Genomic DNA, 6,381 nt, shown 5'->3' on the forward strand with positions numbered 1-6,381 from the left:
TCATGTACGTGATCCAAAAGCGGTTAACTTCTTCCTTCTTTGGTTAACACCCAAAGATTTCAACCCGAATCGTGTCAGCAACCCCAACTCAAATCGCCTCGAGCCTTAATCGCCTGCAATTTTTTCGAACCACTCATGTCACCGTGCTTGACTTGATTCTATGTGCCCCAAGTCATGTACGTGATCCAAAAGTGATTAACTCTTTTTCTGGCTAACGGCCAAAGTTTTCGAATCGACTCAGCTACCCCGACTCGAATTGCCTCGAGCCTTAACCGCCTCCATTTTTTTTTCCCTCGACTCATGTAATCGCACTCGCCTTGATTCTGAGTGGCCCGAGTCACTTACGTGATCCAAAACCGGGTAACTTTTTCTTTTTTCTTTTTTTTGTCAAGTCCCAAAGTTTTGAACTCGAATAGAGTCGGATGCCCCGACTCGAGTCGTCTCCAAATTTTTCGCACGACTCATGTCACCGTGCTCGACTTGATTCTAAGTGCCCCGAGCCGTGTACATGATCCAAAAGCGGTTAACTTTTTCTTTTTGGTTAACGCCCAAAGTTTTCAACCCGACCCGCCTCGGCAACCTCGACTCGAAGCGCCTCGAGCCTTAATGGCCTCCAATTTTTTTGCACGGCTCATGCCACCGTCGACTTTTCGCTCGAATCATGTCACCCAGGGCACCTCGATGCTACGTGACCCGAGCCCTGTGCGCGATCCAAAACCGGGTAACGTTTTTTTTTTTAACTCCCAAAATTTCATTCTTTTTTGCCTTACGAGGCCTATCATGATCTCTTTTTATAAAGAAAATTCTCAAATCGAATCGTTTCGGCTACCCTACCTCGAATCCGGCTAGCTAGGCGTAACGCCTCGAGTCGGCTCGGCAATACGTGAACTGAAACTTGTGCGTGATCCAAAAGCGGGTAACTTGTTTTTTTTTTTTTTTTTTTTTGTAATGCGCAAAATTTAGCGCTTTTCGCTGTACAGGGCCTCTCATGATTTTTTTTGTTTGTTTTTTTTTTTTCCCCTCGTCGACCCACTCTGGCGACCCAGTCGGGTCGCCCGAGGCTGGGGCGACGGAGATGGGTTGACCTAGTCGGGTGACCCAAGTTGGGTCGACCCAGGCGTGCGATCCTGGCTGGGGACAGCAAGTCGATTCTATAAGTTTGCTTGCCAATTTTGCTAGCCAGGTCGGCTCACCAAGTCATCTAACCATGTGGTCTTTGCCAAATCAAGAATTGACTCTTTAAGTCCACTCACAGCTCGTCAAGCCGACTCACCAAGATGACTTACCGTCTCGCCTCACCAGGTTGCCCCACCAGGTCGCCTCTTCTTTAAGACCGCTCACCATGTCGGCTCCCCAAGTCACCTCACCGAGTCGACTATTCAGGTTGCCTCACCAAGTCGACCCCTTAAGTTCGCTCACCAAGTCAGCTCACCAAGTCGAATCACCTAGTCATTTTACCACCTTGCCCCAGCAGGTGTGCTCGCCAAGTCGCCCCGCCGAGTTGCTTCTCTAAGCCCACTCACCATGTCAGCTCACCAAGTCGATTGTTCAAGTGCGTTGCCAAGTCAACTCTTTAAGTTCGCTCGCCAGGTCAGCCCGCCCAAGTCGCCTCTTTAAGTTCGTTCGCCAGGTCGGCCCGCCCAAGTCGCATCAGCGGGCTAACTCGCCAAGTCACCTCACAAAGTTGACTCTTTAAGTGCGCTCACCAAGTCAGCTCACCAAGTTGACTCACCATCTCGCCTCGATAAGTTGGCTTGCCGAGTTACCCCACCAAGTCGTCGCCTCTTTAAGCCCGCTCACCGTGTCAGCTCGTCAGGTCGGCTCACCAAGTCGACTAATCAAGTAGGCCCACCAAGTCGCCTCAAGGATAGCTCCTCACCATGAGTCGCCTCACCATGTTGACTCAATGAGTCGCCTCACCATGTTGACTCTTTGAGCCCGCTCGCCGGGTCGCCTCACCAAGTCGGCTCGAGTACGTTGCCAAGTCGACTCTTTAAGTTCGCTCGCCGGGTCGACTCGCCAAGTCAGCTCACCATGTCATCTCAACGAACCAACTCGCCGAGTCGCCTCACCACGTCGGCTCTCTAATACCACTCGCCAAGTCGCCCCACCAACTCGCCCCGTTAGGCCCACTCACCACATCGCCCCGTTAGGCCCACTCTCACCAAGTGGACTCTTTAAGTCTGCTCATAAAGTCGAGCCACCAAGTACTCTCACCAAGTCGACTCTTTAAGTCCTTTCATCGAGTCACCCCACCAAGTCAACTCTTTAGGTCCGTTCATAGAGTCACCCCACCAAGTCGACCCTTCAAGCGCGTTCATCAAGTCACCCCACCAAGTCGACTCTTTAAGTTCATTCATCAAGTCACCCCGCCAGGTCAGCCCACAAATTACTCTCACCAAGTCGACTCTTTAAGTTCGTTCATCAAGTCACCCCGCCAGGTCGGCCCACCGAGTGGACTCTTTAAGTTCGTTCATGAAGTCACTCTGCCAAGTCGGCCCACCAGGTCGACTCTTTAAGTTCGTTCATCAAGTCACCCCGCCAGGTCAGCCCACCAACTACTCTCACCAAGTCGACTCTTTAAGTTTTCTCACCAAGTCACCCCGCCAGGTCGGCCCACCAAGTACTCTCACCAGGTCGACTCTTTAGGTTTGTTCATCAGGTCACCCCACCGAGTACTCTCACCAAGTCGACTCTTTAAGTTCGTTCATCAACTCGCCCCGCCAGGTCGGCCCACCAAGTACTCTCACCAAGTCGACCCTTTAAGTTCGGTCATCAACTCACCCCGCCAGGTCGGCCCACCAAGTACTCTCACAAAGTCGACTCTTTAGGTTCGTTCATCAATTCACCCCGCCAGCTCGGCCCACCAAGTTCTCTCACCAGGTCGACTCTTTAAGTTCGTTCATCAAGTCACCCCGCCAGTTCGACCCACCAAGTACTCTCACAAAGTCGACTCTCTAAGTTCGTTCATCAAGTCACCCTGCCAGGTCAGCCCACCAAGTACTCTCACCAAGTCACCCCGCTAGTTCGACCCACCAAGTCGACCCTTTAAGTTCGTTCATCAAGTCACCCGGCCAAGTCGGCCCACCAAGTCGACTCTTTAAGTCCGTTCATCAAGTCACGTGACCAGGTCAGCCCACCGGGTACTCTCACCAAGTCGTCTCTTTAAGTTTGTTCATCAAGTCACCCGGCCAGGTCGGCCCACCAAGTACTCTCACCAAGTCGACTCTCTAAGTCCGTTCATCAAGTCACCCCGCCAGGTCGGCCCACCAAGTCGAATCTTTAAGTCCGTTCATCAAGTCACCCCACCAAGTACTCTAACCAAGTCGATTCTTCGAGTGCGTTCATCAAGTCACCCGACCAACTACTCTCACCAAGTCGACTCTTTAACTATGTTCATCAAGTCACCCCACCAAGCACTCTCACCACGTCAACTCTTTAGGTCCGTTCATAAAGTCACCCCACCAAGTCGACCCTTCAAGTGCGTTCATCAAGTCACCCCACCAAGTACTCTCACCAATTCGACTCTTTAAGTCTTTTCATCAAGTCACCACACCAAGTCAACTCTTTAGGACCGTTCATCAAGTCACCTCGCCAAGTCGACCCTTGAAGTCCGTTCATCAAGTCACCCCACCAAGTACTCCCACCAAGTCGACTCTTTAAGTCAGTTCACGAAGTCACCCAACCAGGTCGGCCCACCAAGGACTCTCACCAAGTCGACTCTCTAAGTCTGTTCATCAGGTCACCCCACCGAGTACTCTCACCAAGTCAACTCTTTAGGTCCGTTCATCAGGTCACCCCGCAAAGTCGACCCTCTAAGTTCGTTCATCGAGTCACCCGACCAAGTCGACTATTTAAGTCCTTTCATCAAGTCACCCCGCCAAGCCGACTCTTTAAGTCCGTTCATCAAGTCACCAGAACAACTACTCTCACCAAGTCGACTCTATAAGTCCGTTCATCAAGTCGGCCCACCAAGTACTCCCACCAAGTCGACTCTTTAAGTCCGTTCATCAGTTCACCCCGCCAAGTACTCTCACCAAGTCAACTCTTTAGGTCCGTTCATCAAGTCACCCCGCCAAGTCGACCCTTTAAGTCCGTTCATCAAGTCGCCCCCCCCCCCAAGTTGCTTCTCTAAGCCCACTCACCATGTCAGCTCACCAAGTCGATTGTTCAAGTGCGTTGCCAAGTCAACTCTTTAAGTTCGCTCGCCAGGTCAGCCCGCCCAAGTCGCCTCTTTAAGTTCGTTCGCCAGGTCGGCCCGCCCAAGTCGCATCAGCGGGCTAACTCGCCGAGTCACCTCACGAAGTTGACTTTTTAAGTGCGCTCACCAAGTCAACTCACCAAGTCGACTGACCATCTCGCCTCGATAAGTTGGCTTGCCGAGTTACCCCACCAAGTCGTCCCCTCTTTAAGCCCGCTCACCGTGTCAGCTCGTCAGGTCGGCTCACCAAGTCGACTAATCAAGTAGGCCCACCAAGTCGCCTCAAGGATAGCTCCTCACCATGAGTCGCCTCACCATGTTGACTCAATGAGTCGCCTCACCATGTTGACTCTTTGAGCCCGCTCGCCGGGTCGCCTCACCAAGTCGGCTCGAGTACGTTGCCAAGTCGACTCTTTAAGTTCGCTCGCCGGGTCGACTCGCCAAGTCAGCTCACCATGTCATCTCAACGAACCAACTCGCCGAGTCGCCTCACCACGTCGGCTCTCTAATACCACTCGCCAAGTTGCCCCACCAACTCGCCCCGTTAGGCCCACTCACCACATCGCCCCGTTAGGCCCACTCTCACCAAGTGGACTCTTTAAGTCTGCTCATAAAGTCGAGCCACCAAGTACTCTCACCAAGTCGACTCTTTAAGTCCTTTCATCGAGTCACCCCACCAAGTCAACTCTTTAGGTCCGTTCATAGAGTCACCCCACCAAGTCGACCCTTCAAGTGCGTTCATCAAGTCACCCCACCAAGTCGACTCTTTAAGTTCATTCATCAAGTCACCCCGCCAGGTCAGCCCACAAATTACTCTCACCAAGTCGACTCTTTAAGTTCGTTCATCAAGTCACCCCGCCAGGTCGGCCCACCGAGTGGACTCTTTAAGTTCGTTCATGAAGTCACTCTGCCAAGTCGGCCCACCAGGTCGACTCTTTAAGTTCGTTCATCAAGTCACCCCGCCAGGTCAGCCCACCAACTACTCTCACCAAGTCGACTCTTTAAGTTTGCTCACCAAGTCACCCCGCCAGGTCGGCCCACCAAGTACTCTCACCAGGTCGACTCTTTAGGTTTGTTCATCAGGTCACCCCACCGAGTACTCTCACCAAGTCGACTCTTTAAGTTCGTTCATCAACTCGCCCCGCCAGGTCGGCCCACCAAGTACTCTCACCAAGTCGACCCTTTAAGTTCGGTCATCAACTCACCCCGCCAGGTCGGCCCACCAAGTACTCTCACAAAGTCGACTCTTTAGGTTCGTTCATCAATTCACCCCGCCAGCTCGGCCCACCAAGTTCTCTCACCAGGTCGACTCTTTAAGTTCGTTCATCAAGTCACCCCGCCAGTTCGACCCACCAAGTACTCTCACAAAGTCGACTCTCTAAGTTCGTTCATCAAGTCACCCTGCCAGGTCAGCCCACCAAGTACTCTCACCAAGTCACCCCGCTAGTTCGACCCACCAAGTCGACCCTTTAAGTTCGTTCATCAAGTCACCCGGCCAAGTCGGCCCACCAAGTCGACTCTTTAAGTCCGTTCATCAAGTCACGTGACCAGGTCAGCCCACCGAGTACTCTCACCAAGTCGTCTCTTTAAGTTTGTTCATCAAGTCACCTGGCCAGGTCGGCCCACCAAGTACTCTCACCAAGTCGACTCTCTAAGTCCGTTCATCAAGTCACCCCGCCAGGTCGGCCCACCAAGTCGAATCTTTAAGTCCGTTCATCAAGTCACCCCACCAAGTACTCTAACCAAGTCGATTCTTCGAGTGCGTTCATCAAGTCACCCGACCAACTACTCTCACCAAGTCGACTCTTTAACTATGTTCATCAAGTCACCCCACCAAGCACTCTCACCATGTCAACTCTTTAGGTTCGTTCATAAAGTCACCCCACCAAGTCGACCCTTCAAGTGGGTTCATCAAGTCACCCCACCAAGTACTCTCACCAATTCGACTCTTTAAGTCTTTTCATCAAGTCACCACACCAAGTCAACTCTTTAGGACCGTTCATCAAGTCACCTCGCCAAGTCGACCCTTGAAGTCCGTTCATCAAGTCACCCCACCAAGTACTCCCACCAAGTTGACTCTTTAAGTCAGTTCACGAAGTCACCCAACCAGGTCGGCCCACCAAGGACTCTCACCAAGTCGACTCTCTAAGTCTGTTCATCAGGTCACCCCACCGAGTACT

Source organism: Cupressus sempervirens, chromosome 2 (assembly GCF_028749045.1).
Source record: "Cupressus sempervirens isolate cs-2001-9-10 chromosome 2, ASM2874904v1, whole genome shotgun sequence".
Taxonomy (NCBI): domain Eukaryota; kingdom Viridiplantae; phylum Streptophyta; class Pinopsida; order Cupressales; family Cupressaceae; genus Cupressus; species Cupressus sempervirens.